The sequence below is a fragment of the Pongo abelii genome, chromosome 11 (assembly GCF_028885655.2).
Source record: "Pongo abelii isolate AG06213 chromosome 11, NHGRI_mPonAbe1-v2.0_pri, whole genome shotgun sequence".
In the NCBI taxonomy this organism is placed as follows: domain Eukaryota; kingdom Metazoa; phylum Chordata; class Mammalia; order Primates; family Hominidae; genus Pongo; species Pongo abelii.
The window spans coordinates 24,070,338-24,092,623 of NC_071996.2; the positions used below are offsets into that span (position 1 = coordinate 24,070,338).

Below are 22,286 nucleotides of genomic sequence, written 5' to 3' on the forward strand. Positions count from 1 at the left end.
CTTGAATTTGTAGTTGTCTCCACACTTACTAGGTGTGTACAGGGAAAAATAGTTTAACCTTTCTGATTCTCAGGTTTTTTTATCTGAAAAATTAGAATAAGAATAGAAACTCTACTACAAGTTTGTTAAAAAGACAACTGCAAAGATAAATATTTTTGGAAGGCATAGCTGCATATATTTTCATTTATATTCAGTTTTCATCTTCGCACCCAAGCATGTGTTTGATGTGCACATCCATTTAGCACAACCTGCTTTTTTTTTTCTCTTTTATTATTATTATTATTATTATTATTATTATTATTATACTTTAGGCTCTATGGTACATGTGCGCAACGTGCAGGTAAGTTACATATGTATACATGTGCCATGCTGGTGCGCTGCACCCACCAACTCGTCATCTAGCATTAGGTATATCTCCCAATGCTATCCCTCCTCCCTCCCCCCACCCCACAACAGTCCCCGAAGTGTGATGTTCCCCTTCCTGTGTCCATGTGTTCTCATTGTTCAGTTCCCACCTATGAGTGAGAATATGCGGTGTTTGTTTTTTTGTTCTTGCGATAGTTTACTGAGAATGATGATTTCCAATTTCATCCATGTCCCTACAAAGGACATGAACTCATCATTTTTTATGGCTGCATAGTATTCCATGGTGTATATGTGCCACATTTTCTTAATCCAGTCTATCATTGTTGGACATTTGGGTTGGTTCCAAGTCTTTGCTATCGTGAATAATGCTGCAATAAACATATGTGTGCATGTGTCTTTATAGCAGCATGATTTATAGTCCTTTGGGTATATACCCAGTAATGGGATGGCTGGGTCAAATGGAATTTCTAGTTCTAGATCCCTGAGGAATCGCCACACTGACTTCCACAAGGGTCCCACCAACAGTGTAAAAGTGTTCCTATTTCTCCACATCCTCTCCAGCACCTGTTGTTTCCTGACTTTTTAATGTTTGCCATTCTAACTGGTGTGAGATGGTATCTCATTGTGGTTTTGATTTGCATTCGCAACCTACTCATCTGACAAAGGGCTAATATCCAGAATCTACAATGAACTCCAACAAATTTACAAGAAAAAAACAAACAACCCCATCAAAAAGTGGGCGAAAGACATGAACAGACACTTCTCAAAAGAAGACATTTATGCAGCCAAAAAACACATGAAAAAATGCTCACAACCTGCTTTTTTTCTTCACTATTTCCAATTGTGTCTTCAGATAGACTCTTCTCCCCTTTCATCACACAGAACATGGCTGTTTTGATGTTTCCTATTCCTTTGAGCATATAGAGGAAGCTGGCAAAACTCAGTAAATGTTAACTAATATGTACATGATTTCTTTTTTTCAAGTAATATAAAATGTGCACTGCATTTATTGAGACAAAAATTATTTAACTTACTATATATGTCATAACTGTATATATATATTTATCATACATAAACACTTCTATAAATTAATAAGAAAAAATTATTTATTTGAGATTATTATGTTTATCCCTTCCAAATCTCATGTTGATATATAATCCCCAGTGTTAAAGTTGGGGCCTTGTGGGAGGTGTTTGGGTCATGGGGATAGATTTATAAATGGCTTGATGCACTCTGCATTGTAATAAATGAGTTCTTACTCTGTTAGTTCACACAAAAGCTAGTCATTTAAAAGAGCCTGGCACCTTTCTCCTCTCTTTCTTGTTCCTTCTCTCTTGCTTTCTCTCTTGCCATAGGATTTTCTGGCACCCTCTTCACCTTCTGCTGGATTGGAAGTTTCCTGAGGCCTCACAGGAGCAGATGCTGGATCCATGCTTCCTGTACAGCCTGCAGATCTGTGAGCCAAAATAAACCTCTTTTTGTTATAAACTATCCATCCTCAAGTGTTCTTTACAGTAACACAAATGGACTAACGGAAAATTGGTACTAGAAGTGGGACATTGCTATAAAGGTACCTGAAGATGTGGAACCAGCTTTGGAAACTGTGTCACAAGCAGAAATTGGAAGAGTTTGGAGAGCTCAGAAGAATACAGGAAGGAGAAAGAAGGTTTGGAATGTCTTAGGGACTAGTTGAGTGGTTGTGACCAAAATGCTGATAGAAATATGGACAGTGAAGTCCAGGCTGACAAGCTCTCAGATGGAGATGAGAAATTTATTGGCAATTGGAACAAATCCCCACTCATGTTATGCCTTAGCAAAGAGCTTGGGTGCATTGTGTTCATGTCTTAGGGATTTGTGGAAGGTTGAACTTAAGAGTGAAGACTTACAGTATCTGGAGGAAGAAACTTCTAAGCAACAAAGCATTCAATATGTGGCTTGGCTGCTTCTAACAGCCTACAATCAGATATAGAAGCAAAGTAATGACTTAAATTTGAAACATATTTAAAAAGGAAGCAGTGTGTCGAAGTTTGGAAAAATTGCAGCTTGGTCATGTTGTAGAGAAGAGAAGAGCATTTTCAGAAGAGGAATTCAAGAGGGCTGCAGATAACCACTTGCTAGAGAGATTTTCATGACTAAAAGGAAGCCAAGTGCTAATAGTCAATACAACAAGAAAAGATCTTGAAGGCATTTCAGAAGTCTTCCAGACTGCCCATCCATTCACAGGTTCATAGGCCTAAGAGGACAGAATTATTTCAGGTTACAGGCTCAGGACACTGTGCCCTGCTTAGCCTTTCAATGCTGCTTCCCACATCCTAGTAGCTCCAGTTCCAGTCTTCATTCAATGGACCACAGCCATAGCTTGAACTGCCACTTTGGAGAGCACAAGCCCCCATAAGCTTTGGTGGCTTCCATGTGGGGTTAGGCCTGTGGGTACACAGAATGCAAAAGTGAAGAAGGCTGCAGCTTCTACCTAGATTTCAGAAGATGTATGAGAAAGCCTGGGTGCCCAGGCAGAAGCCTGCCACAGGGGTGGAGCCTCTACTGGGCACTGCCCAGGGTAAATATGGGGTTGAACACACCACACAGAGTCCCCACCAGGGCACTGTCTATTGAGACCGTGGGAAAGGGGCCTTTGCCCTCCAGCCTCCCCAATGGTAAAGCCAACAGCAGTTTGTACCCAGAACCTGAGAAAGCCTCACTGAATTCTAATCTGTGAGAGCAGCATGGAAACTACATCTTGCAAAACCACAGAGATGGAGCTGCCTAAGGCCTTGGAGCCTACCCCTCACACCAGTGTCCCCAGGATGTGGGACATGGAGTCAAAGATTTTGTTGGAACTTTGAGATTTAACGTCTGCTTTTCAGGGTTTCAGACATGCATGGGGCCTGTTACCCTTTTCTTTTGGTCAATGTCTCCCTTCTGTTTCTCTGGAGAACTCTAGGGAGAATGGGAATCTTTACCCAATGCCAGAACCACCGTTGTGTCTTGGAAGTAAATAACTAGTTTTTAATTTTACAGATTCATAGGTGAAAGAAATATGCTTTGAGTCTCAGATGAGACTTTGGACTTCGAAGTTGATGCAAGAACAAGTTAAGACTTTGGGGGCCTATTGGGAAGACATGAGGAGTTGGGGCCTGGTAGGAAGTGTTGGGTTATGGGGATGGATCCCTTATGAATGACTTGGTGCCCTCCCCATGATAGTAAGTTAATTCTCACCTTGTTAGTTCATGTGAGAGCTAGTTGTTTAATAGAGCCTGGCATTTCCTCCCTCTTTCTCTTGCCCTCTCTCTCTTGTTCCCTCTGTCTGCTTCCTGTCACACCATGTTATACACCAGCTCCCTCTTTGCCTTCTGCCATCATTGAAAGCTTCCTGAGGCCTCACCAGGAGCAGATGCTGGTGTCATTACAACTTACAGAACCACAAGCCAAAATAAACCCCTTTTCATTATAAATTACCCACTCTCAAGTATCTCTTTACAGCAATGCAAATGAGCTAACACATCTTATACTAAAATATGCTCAAATTGTCACCTCATATTTTTATTGTTAAATTCAATAAATATTCATAAAATATCTTGTATCTTCAGCCCTACAAAATATCTCCAGCATCTCCCCAAGAATCAGAGGTCCTTCAAAAGTTGAAGAAGTCTTATAACCAGAGTCTTTGCCTATTCAGTCTCAATTGACCCTTTTGAGGCTAATTTCAAGTCCAAGCCCCTTTAAGAAATATTCATCACAGCACTATCAACCAAGTCTCTGTTATGTGTACAGTTCTTTACAACTGCTATTACTAATCCTCATAGCTATATGAGGTCAATAACCTCACTTTTCAGGTGAAAAAACTGAATTCTGCAGTTCTACAGTTACTAACACAAGGAACTTGGGTCATCAGACAGGACTGGCTGACACCAAAGCCTGTGCTCTGTGAGCTCTGCCCTGCATCCAGGTGAGCTCTAAACTCAGATCCCACCAACATCTCACACATGGACAGACTGGGTAGATAGAAAATCCAGGCAGAGCCAATCAAATTAAATGCAGCAAACACAGAGGCAATGAGTAATCCTAAAGATTTCAAATAGTCCACGTTGTCCCATAGGTTTAATGTGAAGTTTGAAAAACACTGCTAAGATTATTTTCCTTCTCTTCTATTTTTCTACTCATTAGATTTTTGGAAGAAGTCATTTTTAGCTCTCCCTGCAAGTCCTGGTTGTATGTCTTGCTTGAATATATAAGAAATGCTCACCTGGTTATATTATGTGTTTATTTAAGTGAGAACTGTGCAGAAATATTCATTACACACTTATCAGGAGGAAATAAAATACTTCAGAGTGTACCTTATTTATTTCCTTAGTATTCCTAAAATTTCTAAGATATATATATATATTTATATATGTATATGTGTGTGTATTGCTTGCCTGCCTTCCTTCCTCCCTCCTTCCTTCCTTTCTTCCTTCCTTCTTCTTTCTTTCCTTTCCTTTTTCTTTATTTTCTCCTTTCATTTTTTCTTTTGTTGTTGTTTTGTTTTAAAATTTGTTTTTTGTTTTGTTTTATTTTATGTTAAAAGTTCTGATGAAAATACAGAAATGACCCATGTTTCCTTTAAAATCCCTGGAAGAAGAAGCAGTACATGAAGTGGTAGGAGTGAGCCTAATGTGTAAGAGGGATAACAGGGAGTTCAGTGAGGCAGAATGAATCAGTGGACAGGAGACTAAGAGTTCACTAAGTTCAGTGAGGCAGAATGAATCAGTGGAGAGGAGACTAAGAACAGATGAGATCAGGTAGTTAATAGAAGGCCAGCTCTTACGGGTCCTGAATGTCATTCTAAGGTTGTATGTATATATATATGAAAGAAAGAAACTACCTCTATCTGTCTCCTATCCATCTATCTATCTTCCTACCTTCTACTATGGTTTGGATATGGTTGGTCCCACCAAAATTCATGCTGAAATGTGATCATCAACATGGTAGTTTTAGGAGGTGGGAGGTGGAGCCTAGTGGGGAGTATTTGGATCATGGAGGCAGATTCCTCATGAATAACTTTGTGCCTTTCTTATAGTAGTGAGCAAATTCTAGCTCTCATAAGACTGGATAAGTTGTCTCAGAAACTGGTTCATTCCTGCAAGTATGGATTATTACAAAATGACACCCTTCAGATTTAGTCTCCTGTTGCATGTGTCCACTTCCTCTTTAACCTTCTGCCGTGTTTTCACCCAGCAGTAAAGCTGTCACCAGAAGCTGAGCAGATACTGGTGCCATGCCCCTCGAACTTCCCAGCCTGCAGAACCATGAGGTAAATAATAAATGCTTTTCTTTATAAATTATTGAGCCTCAGATATTCTGTTATAGCAACCGAAAATGCACTAAGATACTATTTATCGTCTTATTGGTACTGTTTCTAAGGAGAACCCTGGAGAGAGAGAGGGAGGGAGAAAGGAAGGGAGGAAGTGAGGAAGGGAGGGAGGAAGGGAGGAAGGAAGGAAGGAAGGAAGGACAAAACTATGTTTTATTAAAGAGGATTCATAGATAAATAGGTACATGAAACAATTTTCAACACTGTTAGCCACTAAGATAATTCAAATTCAAACTACAGACTACATGACTACAGATTGAAGACTAAAGACTACAGACTAAATGACTAGAATGACTACAGACTAAACAAAACCAAACAGTGATAACACTAAATGCTGGTGGGAATGAAGAGAAACTGGATCACTAGATCACTCATACGTTGCCTAGATGCACCAAAATGAATTCTAAATGGACCAATGATTTGCATTAAAAAGATAATATATTGTGTATAACATTATTAGAAGAAAAATTCTAACTATTTACTTACTCTATTAAAATCTGGAAGCAAGAGAAGAAACCAAGGATGTATAAATAACAAACTATCAGACTTAACTATGTTATGAAATGATGAAAGACAAAGGAAACATACAATTGCTCTACAAAAGACCTCCTAAAATTGAAACTATACAAGATGTCTAACTGGGCTAAAAAAACTCATTTCGTGAAGAAGAAAGTCACCAATAAATGTATGAAATTAGGATTTACTTTAGTAGGAGTTCTGAAAATATAAATTAAAAGTGTTAGACATTAATATTTGCTCTTCAACTCTTTGACTTTCTATCATAGATTTCTCTGAGTTTGCCACACTGAAAGCCTTCCACATCTGCTTAGCTTTTATTCATGCATCTGCAAAATGCAAATGCAAGGATGTTAGAATCCAGGCAGTGGACCCTTGAGCATGGGCAGTGGGAGCTAGTAGATAAATACCCACCTTTTCTGTTCCCTGGGTAGACAGTTCTCAGCTGCCTTCTCCACAGGCTCCATCTATACCGTCCCTAGTAGAATTCAGACCCAGTTGCCCACAGTGCTAATCAATTGGATAATGTATCCTTGGATAAACTTCCTGCACATAAACCTTTTTCTCAGTTCTTGGTTTCTTCAGGAAACTTTGCAAAGACATTGGTTTTTATTTACAAAACAATGTACATTAACTTTATATCTTCAAAGCTGTTTAATCAGCTAGAAAAACTACATACTTTTATACAGCATGAATTATTTATTGAACGTCTGTGATACGTCCATAATTATGCTTGACATGAGCCTAACACCAAGCAAAACTAAAACCACCACCCAAACAAAAAGAAACTTTGCACTCAAATAAGTTATAGTCTTGTGGAGAAAGCATACAAAGAATCACACAGAAAAATTAATAGCAAATGAATTAATGTTTAAAACAAGTATAACATATATCAATTGGTAAAATAGGGTTAATCAATCTAGTCATACAGGCCAGGGAAGGCTTCTCTGCAAAAGTAGTGATTGGACTGAAAACTGAGGAAGGGTAGAAGTGAAATAGGCAACGATTATAGAGATAGAGACAAAAGGGCATTTCTGAGAAAACAGACAGGAAGAGGCCTAAAGTATTCACGCTACAAATATCTTGGATAAATATGAAATAGCATAAACCAAAATAAAGTATCTAGAGGGCAGGTATCAGGACGGAGCCTTGTGCAACATAAGACTGTGTGAGCAGGAACAATGCTAGACAAACCTATTAGCTGAGAGCTGGTATTATCGCATTTCATTGGTTTTCATAGGACTTCTGTTTTCAAAGACAATTCTGGCTACCATAAATAATATTCATTGAAAGTTTATACCCTATGCCAGCCACTGTTTTGAGCACCATGCGTGTACTACATATTTGATACTCACAACAACCCTATAATATTTATATTGTTTACCCATGGCAAGAGTGAAGAGTTGAGAAACATTAATGATTTTGTCCAAAATCACACAGTAACTGTATGACAGAGCAGACCCCAGCTGACGTCAGCACTCACCACACTGCAGGAATAATGGAAAGAGTAGCAGTATAGATTTGGGTGCCCAGTTAAAAACCTATTTTGTCCATCCAGGAAAGAGAATAGGAAACCTTGGTCTATATCTGCAAGACAAAATGGAAAGAAACAAATTGATTGTGGTTCTCAAATGGAAGTAATTTTGCTTTCTATGCCCACTGCTGGACATTTGGCAATGTTTGGAGCAGTTTTTGATTGTCAGAACTTGAGGGTAGAGTGCTGCGCTACTGGCATCTAGTGCATAGAAGCCAAAGGTGATGCAAGGCAGTCCCCCTCAACAAAGAATTATTCAGCCCAAAATGGTATCAGCAAGCTTACCAAAGTCAAAATAACTAAACTGATTATCATGACCATCTAAGAACTAACTTACTGAGAAATGCGATTGAGAGGTTGGAAGGTAGTTGCTGAAATGTCACAACAGTGTTTGAGGTAACAGGTGTGCAAATTGCCCTAATTTGATCATTACATGGTACATACATGTATTGAAATATCACACTGTTCTTGATAAATATGTATAATTATGATGCATCAGTTAACATAATTTTACAAAGTAAAAGCAAGGAATATTTCAGAGGGAAAATAAATACAGCTGGATGGTGGATGGAATACGCGGGACGAGAGAGCAGGGTGTGTCAAGGATCATGTATAACAGAAAAGAAAGTGACAACACAGTAGGGAAAGAACCAGGTTTAGGGATATCCTGTTAGATAATCATTCAAAGAGAGTTGTTTTGGAGCTGCTTGGTTTTATTTAGTTCTAGAGCACAAAAGGGAATTTTAATCTTACATTAGAGATTTATAATTTGAGTCATCTGGGTATAGATGATATTTGAAAGCATGGACTTAAATGTATCTCCTAGAGTTACCACTTGAGTAAAAAGAAAAACTAGTGCCCTAGGATTGAGCCTTAAAGGGATGAAATGTTTAATGGTCTTTTACTAACAGAAAAGGGAAGAGAGAGAGATAAAAGAGGGGGGAGTTTGTGTGTGTGTGTGCGTGCGTGTGTGTGTGACAGAGAGAGAGAAAGAGAAAGAAAGGGAACACACATCAAATCAGAGATGTAGGAAAATAAAAAGAATGTGTTGTAAAAGACGTCAAGGGAGGAGAGTTGAAGAAATAACAGAACAGTGTTAAGAAGTCAAATAAGGTACAAAGTTGGAGAAAAAGTTTCAGGAACTTTCATGGAAGTCATTCAGCCCAAGTCAAGAGCTAATTTAGGGTGAGGAGAACTTTAAGGGTTGGAGTGGAATCAGGCACACACACTCACACACACACACACACAAACAAACCCCATTCCAAAAATAATTTTACTAAATACAATATGGCATACTAGGTAGTTTAGCATATTTTACATGTAATAATCAATTTTTACCCAAATACTGTACATGCAATAATCAATTTTTACCCAAATACTATAAAGCATATACCATTATCCTTATTTCACATAGGTGAAATGAAGGCTTAGAAATCTTAAGTCATTTGACTGAGGCTTAGAGATCTTAAGTCATTTGTCTGAGGCTGCACACAAGGCTTATTTTGGAACCTGGTTTCCAGCGCAAGCCGTGCATGCTCCAGTGCTTACACTGTTTCTTTTACGCAGCCCAATAAGGGAAATCTCTAAACTCCATGGCATCTGCTTATGTTGACTTTAATCTTACTTACAAAATATGGATTCATCTCACTCAGATACAAAATTGTTTTCACGTTTTCTCTCTTTTTATAAGCAAGGTTGGCCATGGGGTTATTAATCATTGCTGCAACAGATAAAGCTGGCTTGTAAAAACCAATCTCCATTATTCATTTGGAACCACATTGTGGACTGAGATACTGTATCACCAAAGGACACAGATGGTCTGTGTTCCTGGTAAAAAAAAAAAAAAAAAAAAAAAAAAAAAAAAAAAACAAAAACACTTTACAAAGGCATTTCTATCTGCAGTTCATAGGTTCCAAATCCATTCCTCTCAAACACAATGCTCACAAGGTCATCATTTATGGTGGACCTTTAATTGCTTTGTAATGGAAAATGCAGTATATTTGTAAATGACATTAGAAAAAACACAGTAAGTATAGTACAGATAGATAATACAATTAAGTATGATATATTCAGATTTCAGATCTAATGATAAGTAAAATCGAACTAGATGAATGAAATTTGTTCTATCACCCTCCTAACAGTTGTCTCCTTATCAAATTTGCCTGCTGTGGTCTAAGATTCTCTTTCCAGTCAGAGAGACTTCCCTAAAAGGCATATCACATTATTCTACTGCCCTGTTTTTTTCTGTTGTTGTTGTTTTTGGTTTCTGGGTTTTGGTTTTGTTTTGTTTTGTTTTGTTGAGACAAGGTCTGGCTCTGTCACCCAGGCACAGTGCAGTAGTACGATCTTGGCTCACTGCAATCTATGATTTTCATGCTCAAGCTATCCTCCCACCTCAGCCTCCCGAGTAGCTGGGACTACAAGTGCGAACCACCAGGCCTGGCTAATTTTTGTATTGCTGCCTGGTTGACACTTTTTAAATGGCTCCCTGTCACCAACAGAGAGATGACCTGAAGCACGCCCTTTATGCTCCCATTAACTAGTTCAAGATCATACATCTAGTATAGTGGCTGGGTTGGGAGTAAACCTCATGAAGTCAGACTCCTGCTCCAGCTCCCAACCACCAAGTTATAAAGATTTTCTGAAAGAGGGGTAGGTAAGTTATGTCCTGGAATCCATATCCAGTTTGCTGCATTTTTTTTTATGTGGTCCACAAGCTAATAAAGTTTTCTACATTTTCAAATAAATGAAAAAATTTGAAGAAGATGATCTCATTAACACATGGAAATCACATGTCATTCAAATGTCTGTGTCCATGAATAAAGTTTTATTGGAACACAGCCATGCCCATGTGTTTATGTACTGCCTATGGCTGCTTGCCGAGAGCAACAGAGTGATTGTGAGAGAGACTGCTTGGGCCACCATACTGAAAATATTTTCTATCTGACCTTTTGTGGAAAGAATGTTCCTACACCTAAACCAAAGATGGTAGTTAGAAAGGGAAAATGAAACTAGTGAGGTAAACAGGAGTCAAGTTTTAAAAGGTTAAATTGCTTTGTCAAAAAATGTGGACTTATAAGAACTCTGGACTTTACACATAAAATATATCTTTTTGAAGTTTTAACTTTTATAAATTGATTTGTATAAAGTATAAATATAGCTATATAATATAATGTTTTATATTGCATCTAAACATGTCTGAAGTATGTATGTATCATCACTTGAGTGTATTTTAATATTTATATCTTTTGCTTTCAAAAGTGTTACTCTTTCTGCCTGAGAACCTGTTCTCCTCCTTTAGTATTTCACTAACACTGACTGTTTTTTTACATAATTATTTTCAGTTATTGCCTCCTTTAGGAAGGTGTTTCTGACCTCTGCCTTTCCCTACTGTTAGATGTCCCTTTTCTAGACTCTCGGAGCTCGTACTTCTCTTTATAATGGATGTTTTTGCATTGTTTAATTATCGTTGATTTTCCTATCTGAGTTCCTTAAATCTTGGATTTATTTTTATTGATCTTTTAATCCTTGGTGCCTAGGAATTTTCCCATCAAAATAGAAACTAAGTAACACAAATTTGTAAATTAATATTCAAGAAATGCCACATACCTCTTGGACTCAGTTAGATCCTGGTTTCACTCAGAGGCAAAGGCTGGGATCCTTCTTTGTTAAGAGACCTGCAAGATGTCAGAAAGTCTTTGTGACCTGCAGCACTTTAGGAAAACTAGGGGCCAGTTGAGAGACTCACACACATAATTTTTCATAAAGAACCTGAGCCTTGTTTAAGCTAAAGTACCTGTATGTAGAAAAGGAAAATAAGAAGATGGCCGAATAGGAACAGTTCCGGTCTACAGCTCCCAGCGTGAGCGACGCAGAAGACGGGTGATTTCTGCATTTCCATCTGAGGTACCATGTTCATCTCACTAGGGAGTGCCAGACAGTGGGTGCAGGTCAGTGGGTGAGTGCACCGTGCGCCAGCGGAAGCAGGGGCGAGGCATTGCCTCACTCGGGAAGCGCAAGGGGTCAGGGAGTTCCCTTTCCAGGGGTGACAGACGGCACCTGGAAAATCAGGCCACTCCCACCCGAATACTGTGCTTTTCCGACGGGCTTAGGAAACGGTGCCCCAGGAGAGTATAGCCCACACCTGGCTCAGAGGGTCCTACGCCCACGGAGTCTCGCTGATTGCTAGCACAGCAGTCTGAGATCAAACAGCAAGTCGGCAGCGAGGCTGGGGGAGGGGCGCCCGCCATTGCCCAGGCTCGCTTCGGTAAACAAAGCAGCCTGGAAGCTTGAACTGGGTGGAGCCCACCACAGCTCAAGGAGGCCTGCCTGCCTCTGTAGGCTCCACCTCTGGGGGCAGGGCACAGACAAACAAAAAGACAGCAGTAACCTCTGCAGACTTAAATGTCCCTGTCTGACAGCTTTGAGGAGAGCAGTGGTTCTCCCAGCACGCAGCTGGAGATCTGAGAACGGGCTGACTGCCTCCTCAAGTGGGTCCCTGACCCCTGACCCCCGAGCAGCCTAACTGGGAGGCACCCCCCAGCAGGGGCAGACTGACGCCTCACACGGCCTGCCAGGTACTCCAACAGACCTGCAGCTGAGGGTCCTGTCTGTAAGAAGGAAAACTAACAGAAAGGACATCCACACCAAAAACCCATCTGTACATCACCATCATCAAAGACCAAAAGTAGATAAAACCACAAAGATGGGGAAAAAACAGAGCAGAAAAACTGGAAACTCTAAATAGCAGAGTACCTCTCCTCCTCCAAAGGAACGCAGTTCCTCACCAGCAACGGAACAAAGCTGGACGGAGAATGACTTTGACGAGCTGAGAGAAGAAGGCTTCAGACGATCAAATTACTCTGAGCTATGGGAGGATATTCAAACCAAAGGCAAAGAAGTTGAAAACTTTGAAAAAAATTTAGAAGAATGTATAACTAGAATAACCAATACAGAGAAATGCTTAAAGGAGCTGATGGAGCTGAAAACCAAGCCTCGAGAACTACGTGAAGAATGCAGAAGCCTCAGGAGCCGATGCGATCAAATGGAAGAAAGAGTATCAGCCCTGGAAGATGAAATGAATGAAATGAAGCGAGAAGGGAAGTTTAGAGAAAAAAGAATAAAAAGAAATGAGCAAAGCCTCCAAGAAATGTGGGACTATGTGAAAAGACCAAATCTACGTCTGATTGGTGTACCTGAAAGTGATGGGGAGAATGGAAACAAGTTGGAAAACACTCTGCAGGATATTATCCAGGAGAACTTCCCCAATCTAGCAAGGCAGGCCAACATTCAGATTCAGGAAATACAGAGAACAGCACAAAGATACTCCTCGAGAAGAGCAACTCCAAGACACATAATTGTCAGATTCACCAAAGTTGAAATGAAGGAAAAAATGTTAAGGGCAGCCAGAGAGAAAGGTCGGGTTACCATCAAAGGGAAGCCCATCAGACTAACAGCGGATCTCTCGGCAGAAACCCTACAAGCCAGAAGAGAGTGGGGGCCAATATTCAACATTCTTAAAGAAAAGAATTTTCAACCCAGAATTTCATATCCTGCCAAACTAAGCTTCATAAGTGAAGGAGAAATAAAATACTTTACAGACAAGCAAATGCTGAGATATTTTGTCACCACCAGGCCTGCCCTAAAAGAGCTCCTGAAGGAAGCGCTAAACATGGAAAGGCACAACCGGTACCAGCCACTGCAAAATCATACCAAAATGTAAAGACCATCGAGACTAGGAAGAGACTGCATCAACTAATGAGCAAAATAACCAGCTAACATCATAATGACAGGATCAGATTCACACATAACAATATTAACTTTAAATGTAAATGGACTAAATGCTCCAATTAAAAGACACAGACTGGCAAATTGGATAAAGACTCAAAACCCATCAGTGTGCTGTATTCAGGAAACCCATCTCACGTGCAGAGACACACATAGGCTCAGAATAAAAGGATGGAGGAAGATCTACCAAGCAAATGGAAAACAAAAAAAGGCAGGGGTTGCAATCCTAGTCTCTGATAAAACAGACTTTAAACCAACAAAGATCAAAAGAGACAAAGAAGGCCATTACATAATGGTAAAGGGATTAATTCAACAAGAAGAGCTAACTATCCTAAATATATATGCACCCAATACAGGAGCACCCAGATTCATAAAGCAAGTCCTGAGTGACTTACAAAGAGACTTAGACTCCCACACATTAATAATGGGAGACTTTAACACCCCACTGTCAACATTAGACAGATCAACGAGACAGAAAGTCAACAAGGATACCCAGGAATTGAACTCAGCTCTGCACCAAGCGGACCTAATAGACATCTACAGAACTCTCCACCCCAAATCAACAGAATATACATTTTTTTCAGCACCACACCACACCTATTCCAAAATTGACCATATACTTGGAAGTAAAGCTCTCCTCAATAAATGTAAAAGAACAGAAATTGTAACAGAGCAGAACTGAAGGAAATAGAGACACAAAAAACCCTTCAAAAAATTAATGAATCCAGGAGCTGGTTTTTTGAAAGGATCAACAAAATTGATAGACCGCTAGCAAGATTAATAAAGAAAAAAAGAGAGAAGAATCAAATAGATGCAATAAAAAATGATAAAGGGGATATCACCACTGATCCCACAGCAATACAAACTACCATCAGAGAATATTACAAACACCTCTACACAAATAAACTAGGAAATCTAGAAGAAATGGATAAATTCCTCAACACATACACCCTCCCAAGACTAAACCAGGAAGAAGTTGAATCTCTGAATAGACCAATAACAGGAGCTGAAATTGTGGCAATAATCAATAGCTTACCAACCAAAAAAAGTCCAGGACCAGATGGGTTCACAGCCGAATTCTACCAGAGGTACAAGGAGGAGCTGGTACCATTCCTTCTGAAACTATTCCAATCAATAGAAAAAGAGGGAATCCTCCCTAACTCATTTTATGAGGCCAGCATCATCCTGATACCAAAGCCTGGCAGAGACACAACAAAAAAAGAGAATTTTAGACCAATATCCTTGATGAACATTGATGCAAAAATCCTCCATAAAATACTGGCAAACAGAATCCAGCAGCACATCAAAAAGCTTATCCACCATGATCAAGTGGGCTTCATCCCTGGGATGCAAGGCTGGTTCAATATACGCAAATCAATAAATGTAATCCAGCATATAAACAGAACCAAAGACAAAAACCACATGATTATCTCAATAGATGCAGAAAAGGCCTTTGACAAAATTCAACAACCCTTCATACTAAAAACTCTCAATAAATTAGGTATTGATGGGACGTATCTCAAAATAATAAGAGCTATTTATGACAAACCCACAGCCAATATACTGAATGGGCAAAAACTGGAAGCATTCCCTTTGAAAACTGGCACAAGACAGCGATGCCCTCTCTCACCACTTCTATTCAACATAGTGTTGGAAGTTCTGGCCAGGGCAATTAGGCAAGAGAAGGAAATCAAGGGTATTCAATTAGGAAAAGAGGAAGTCAAATTGTCCCTGTTTGCAGATGACATGATAGTATATCTAGAAAACCCCATTGTCTCAGCCCAAAATCTCCTTAAGCTGATATGCAACTTCAGCAAAGTCTCAGGATACAAAATCAATGTACAAAAATCACAAGCATTCTTATACATCAATAACAGACAAACAGAGAGCCAAATCATGAGTGAACTCCCATTCACAATTGCTTCAAAGAGAATAAAATACCTAGGAATCCAACTTACAAGGGATGTGAAGGACCTCTTCAAGGAGAACCACAAACCACTGCTCAAGGAAATAAAAGAGGATACAAACAAATGGAAGAACATTCCATGCTCATGGGTAGGAAGAATCAATATCATGAAAATGGCCATCCTTCCCAAGGTAATTTACAGATTCAATGCCATCCCCATCAAGTTACCAATGACTTTCTTCACAGAATTGGAAAAAACTACTTTAAAGTTCATATGGAACCAAAAAAGAGCCCGCGTCGCCAAGTCAATCCTAAGCCAAAAGAACAAAGCTGGAGGCATCACACTACCTGACTTCAAACTATACTACAAGGCTACAGTAACCAAAACAGCATGGTACTGGTACCAAAACAGAGATATAGATCAATGGAACAGAACAGTGACATCAGAAATAATGCCACATATCTACAACTATCTGATCTTTGACAAACCTGAGAAAAACAAGAAATGGGGAAAGGATTCCCTGTTTAATAAACGGTGCTGGGAAAACTGGCTAGCCATATGTAGAAAGCTGAAACTGGATCCCTTCCTTACACCTTATACAAAAATCAATTCAAGATGGATTAAAGACTTAAATGTTAGACCTAAAACCATAAAAACCCTAGAAGAAAACCTAGGCATTACCATTCAGGACATAGGCATGGGCAAGGACTTCATGTCTAAAACACCAAAAGCAATGGCAACAAAAGCCAAAATTGACAAATGGGATCTAATTAAACTAAAGAGCTTCTGCACAGCAAAGGAAACTACCATCAGAGTGAACAGGCAACCTACAAAATGGGAGAAAATTTTCGCAACCTACTCATCTGACAAAGGGCTAATATCCAGAATCTACAATGAACTCCAACAAATTTACAAGAAAAAAACAAACAACCCCATCAAAAAGTGGGGCGAAGGACATGAACAGACACTTCTCAAAAGAAGACATTTATGCAGCCAAAAAACACATGAAAAAATGCTCACCATCACTGGCCATCAGAGAAATGCAAATCAAAACCACAATGAGATACCATCTCACACCAGTTAGAATGGCAATCATTAAAAAGTCAGGAAACAACAGGTGCTGGAGAGGATGTGGAGAAATAGGAACACTTTTACACTGTTGGTGGGACTGTAAACTAGTTCAACCCTTGTGGAAGTCAGTGTGGCGATTCCTCAGGGATCTAGAACTAGAAATTCCATTCGACCCAGCCATCCCATTACTGGGTATATACCCAAAGGACTATAAATCATGCTGCTATAAAGACACATGCACACGTATGTTTATTGCGGCATTATTCACAATAGCAAAGACTTGGAACCAACCCAAATGTCCAACAATGATAGACTGGATTAAGAAAATGTGGCACATATACACCATGGAATACTATGCAGCCATAAAAAATGATGAGTTCATGTCCTTTGTAGGGACATGGATGAAATTGGAAATCATCATTCTCAGTAAACTATCGCAAGAACAAAAAACCAAACACCGCATATTCTCACTCATAGGTGGGAATTGAACAATGAGAACACATGGACACGGGAAGGGGAACATCACACTTCGGGGACTGTTGTGGGGTGGGGGAAGGGGGGAGGGATAGCATTGGGAGATATACCTAATGCTAGATGACGAGTTGGTGGGTGCAGCGCACCAGCATGGCACATGTATACATATGTAACTTACCTGCATGTTGCACACATGTACCATAGAGCCTAAAGTATAATAATAATAATAATAATAATAATAAAAAGAAAAAAAAAAGAAAAGGGAAATAAAAGTTGTGAATCGAAGTGAATGTTTTCTACTCATTTACTCTTCTACCCAAGACTAGAGAGATTTAAAAAATGCAGTTGCCAAGAGCTCACTACATAGAGAGTAAAACAGATGCCAAGAAGGGTATTTGAAATAGCATGGGTACCCAATGTGTTTGTGACAAATGGATTTTTTGAATGAACTGACCAGTAAATCAATAAACATGATGGCAGAGGTATCATGCAATGTAAGAGAACCTCAGGCACAGAGTTACGGTGTCTTCAGAGAACTCTATGCAGTTTTATTATTCTAAATAAAACATGTAATAATGATTATTATTTTTATTCTTTACTAACTGCTTTCTAGGAGCCCGGCACCATTCTAAGTGCTTTACATGTATTGATTTCTTTAATTTTTGCAAAGTTCCTGTGAGGCAAGTACATCTGTCATACCCATACTGCAGACAGTTTCTCAAAATTCATGACACATATACTGCTGCCCTTTCCCCCGTGTTGTTCTGGCTTCTGCCGCCAACACCAAGTGTTTATGTCTCTGTGTGTATTGGACCCAGACTCCCAAGACAGGCCTCTTTGGTTCATTTAAACATGATCCTCTGGGATCTACCTTGTAGGTCCAAGCTCCCTAGGGCCACTTTATAATCACCTGGTCGTCCTAAAGATGGATAAGCGAGGTCCCTGTGGAAGATATCAATGAGTATGGTCTTCCATTTATCCACCTGTTTGCCATTTGTTCATTCATTTAGCATATATTTAGCTCTCATGTCCCAGGCATTGGGAATTTAGAAATGAAAAAGTTAGGGTCCCTGACAGCCACGACCTTCTTAAGCCACTGGCCATCACTGTGGCAGGTACTGTGGTGGAAATACCACAAGTCACCGGTCACAGAAGAAACTGCTGGGCCAGCCTGGTAGTGGTGTGGAAGATGAGGACGTGGCGCTGGGTAAGGCATTAAGGAAGCAATGTAATCTACATAGAGAAGCCACAGAGGAAATGAAGCATGCTGGGAAGGATGTTCTGAACAGAGATAACACTGGCAGAGGTGCAGAGGCATGAGCCAGCATGCTATTTTGAGAAAGTCCTAGCAGTTTATTGGCCCTGGATGAAAAAAAAGAGAGCAATGGAGAGGAAAGCAAGGTCAATGGTGTGGTGACAGGTGGGTCTGGGCTGATAGAAAGAACTTGGGTTCCACATCAAAGAAGCTAAAAAGCAAAAAGAGGGTGTGTGATGGGGATGCAGCTGGCCACGGCGTCCAGGATCATGGCTCAGCCCGGAAGACAATCTTACTTGGTAATTTGTGTTTTGCTGCCCTGATAAACAATCAGGGCTATATCTCACCAGAAGATAAGAGATCTATCTGATGTGGCAGGTGGTAAAATAGCACGGTCAAAGGAACAATAAGACTGTCAAATTCGGATTTGAAAGGTGAGTTTTTATTTAGGGATTGTGTAAGCAGTTCACTGAAAGAATGTGCCGCTTCACTGCAAGGTTTTGCCTTTCATCGTGTGTGTGTGTGTGTGTGTGTGTGTGTATTTAAACTTGCTACCAGGTTTGTACAATTTTCTATTTTGTTCATTTGCCATATCATTATAAACTGAGCAGCTACTTCAGATTGTGGGAGGAAGATTACTAGACTAATGAAAAAAGGAAAAAAATAAAAAAGATACCTTATTTTATAAGCATGCATTTTCACATGCTGAATTGTTAACAAAAGAGAATAATAAAACATTTTAATCTTACCAAAATGCTATCCTTTGAAGCAATATGCTATTATTTTCAAATAAAAAAGAGTGCATACTCTTGAATGAATGAGTGAATCTTTTAAGAATATTTTTCTATTTTTCTTTGATTGTGGAGTGGCCTATCAAGATCCACACATAGAAAGGTGCAGTTGGATGAGATTTTCCATTCTCACTTGGAAAATTTACTGGGTTACTGAAGAGGATAGTTTTAAATTATGTCACTTGATTCCTATAACAACCTTATAGGTGAGGACTTACTACTCCTGTTTTAAATATAAAGTGTCTGAGGTGCAGAGAAATTAACAATCTTGCCCAAGGTCAAATGAATGTCTAACTCATAAGACAAGGGGTGCTTCTGTGTTACTCAGCATGAGGCAAATTGGCGTTGGGTAGAGGTACCGTTTTTCACAGCAATAGCTTGAATGTGAATGTCATGCCATGAAAGCTTTCTGAGATACTGAAAATGGTTCCTTTTAAATGCTAGACATAAATCTTCGCTACCAGGTGGTGCTTTGTAAGTGTAAAAGAGTGTTCTCTACACCCACACATAGATGCCCAGTAGCAGCAACATTGTACATGAAGTATGGACCCATGCAATTGAAGCGTGTTTAAGGGAAAGCCTATAAACGTAGGCACCGTTTTAAAGGAACCCTCAGTAATTTTTTTTAAAGTTCTCAGTCTATCAAATCTTGTCATCTCTTTTTTTTTTTTTTTTTTCCTGAGACTGAGTTTCACTCTTGTTGCCCAGGCTGGAGTGCAATGGCATGATCTCGGCTCACCGAAACCTCCACCTCCCGGGTTCAAGCGATTCTCCTGTCTCAGCCTCCCAAGTAGCTGGGATTACAAGCATGCGCCATCACACCTGGCTAATTATTTCTTGTATTTTTAGTAGAGGCAGGGTTTTTCCATGTTGATCAGGCTGGTCTCGAACTCCTGGCCTCAGGTGATCTGCCCCCCTCAGCCTCCCAAAGTGTTGGGATTACAGGTGTGAGCCACTGCACCAGGGAAATCCTGTCATCTTAAAGCCAGAGAAGACCTCTGAGATCATCTATATCTAATCCCACCATTTTTTGCTGATGGAACCAAAAACCAGAGATGAGGAAAATTTATGAAAAATATTAGATAGTAGCCTTTTTGTCAAAATATGTAGTAATGATTTGCTAAGGGCTTTATGAATAACATTTATAATAGCACAACATGTCCAGATTAACATTAACATTTTCATCATAGCGATAAAGCCCCTGAAGCTGGTGGACTCTGCATGGCTTTTTCAGGGTTAAACATCTAGTAAAGTGACAAGGCTGGGACTGAAGTGAAGTTTGGTTCTAATACCTGCACCCTGTAGCTTCTATTCAACCTGTCCTGAAGTCACCCACTCATCTGAGTAGAACCAGGACTAGACCCCAGAGCTCCTGTATCCCACAGGAAAGTGCTTCATATTCTCTTCTCTTCTGCTCATGTAACACTCACCAGGTATAGTGATGTGGAGGGTTGGCAGGCAGAGTTGAGCATCGGCAGGAAAAGGAAGACATAAAGAGTAATTTCAGTGTATTGTAATTATGGTTGTCCTGTTTTTAAAAGCTGGACCAAATTTCATCCCTGGTGAAAACCCCCCATGTGCTAAGTGGGCAGAACTACACAGCCCACCGATTTTGAGTTCTATACTCAGCACCACTAGTGATTCATTTCATGACCTTGATCAAACCACTAAACCTTTCTTTATCTCAGTTTCTCCATCCATAATGTGATTATAAATAATACATGCCCCCTAGCTATTTCACAGAGGTCACAAAGGCATTCATAATGTAATTATTTATAAAGTACTTTGAAATCCTTGAGTGAAATATGATATTAAAATCATCACTGCACTCAAAATAGTCCCTGACAGGCAGACTTAAATGAGAGAACTATTGCTCTCTGAGTGGAAAATATGTCTGACGTGGTATATAATTTTCCTTCAGAAAAATGTCTTTCATACAAGGGTCTCAAAACCTCATTAGTTTGGTTTAAGGTGCCTGAGATTCTGTGGTTTGTTGACCATGTGCAAGAGGCTTTATTAGGCTTGCTTTTTTTTTTTTTTCTGCTGTACTTTTATAACTACATTAAAACAAGAAGGGAATGAAATTATGAGCACTCCAAATTAGGGTTGCCAGATAAAATACAGAACACAAAGTTATTTTTGAATTCCAGATAAACAAAAAATATTTTTTATGTAAATACTTGCTAAATCAGTATATTAATTATACTAAAAAAGCATTATTTATGGAAAATTTTAATGTAATTAAAAGCTCCTTATTTTTATTTGCAAAAACTGCTAACACTGCCTCAACACTACTTGTTCAACTAACTTAATTATATCTCAGTCTAAATTGGTAAAAATCTTGTGTTTGATGATTGCAAAGACAAATATTTTTAAAGATTTGCTAATATAGAAACGAAACAATATCAGTAGCCTAAGTCAACACGTTTAAATTTTCCAAATGCAAATATTATGCTTGATTCTTCTTTACAGTTTTGAGATTCAGTGTGATTTCTGTAACATTATAAGCACCAGATAAATCTTCATTGAATAAATAAATAAACGAGTGGTGGAGTACATGAACAGATCAAATTAAGCTGAAGGAATTTAAAGCACTTTGTCAACTTGCTTTTAAAAATACATCTGAATTTTAATCAGTTACCATATAACTATTCTATTTGGAAGATTCTTCTAAGATGAGTAAATTAGTTTCATTTTTATAACTTGTAAGCTTTTATTAAGTTCAGTAAGCACTTATTGGAGATCTTTTTATGCAAAGTGTTTATCTTGGTGTTAGATTGTATATTAATCATTTATCAAGTTATTTGTTATTGATTCAGGAGCAAATTTCACCTCTGTCTTCAATTATAGAAATAATTATACAATAATAACTGGTTACTTATTTGAAATTCTTTGCCCAGTGGAGTTATCCTAAATGAAAGCAGGAGTAGTGAGAATGAAAACTATGAAAAGATTTGTGAAAAAAAAATTGTAAGTTAAATTAGAAATAAACACATACAGGTGACGAAAGAAATCAAGGGAAAATAAAACCTCCACTGAGAGGTGAAATAGAGTCCAGGGCTGTAAACAGAAAACATGGGTTCCAATCCCTATCCCTTTCAAAAACTCTGTAATCATAAGAAGTTTACTTAACCTCTGAAAGCACAGTCTGTTTAGCTATAAAGTGTAGATAATAGTAGAACCTACTACATGAGGTAATTGTTGAGTATTGGACAAGTTAATGCAAAGGAAGCAC

At 39.1% G+C, this 22,286-nt stretch overlaps 1 protein-coding gene across 1 annotated transcript in view; it reads right to left on the minus strand.

Annotated features, from left to right (window-relative positions):
• Positions 1-11,806, minus strand: part of CNTNAP5 (contactin associated protein family member 5) — a 985,650-nt gene extending 973,844 nt beyond the window's left edge. The window contains exons 1-3 of the mRNA XM_054549188.2: positions 11,563-11,806; positions 11,376-11,443; positions 7,716-7,819 (exon numbers count right to left, since the gene is read on the minus strand). The gene's annotated coding sequence lies outside the window, so the exon portion shown is untranslated. The remainder of the gene's footprint in view (positions 1-7,715; positions 7,820-11,375; positions 11,444-11,562) is intronic.
• Between the last annotated feature and the right edge of the window lie 10,480 nt (positions 11,807-22,286).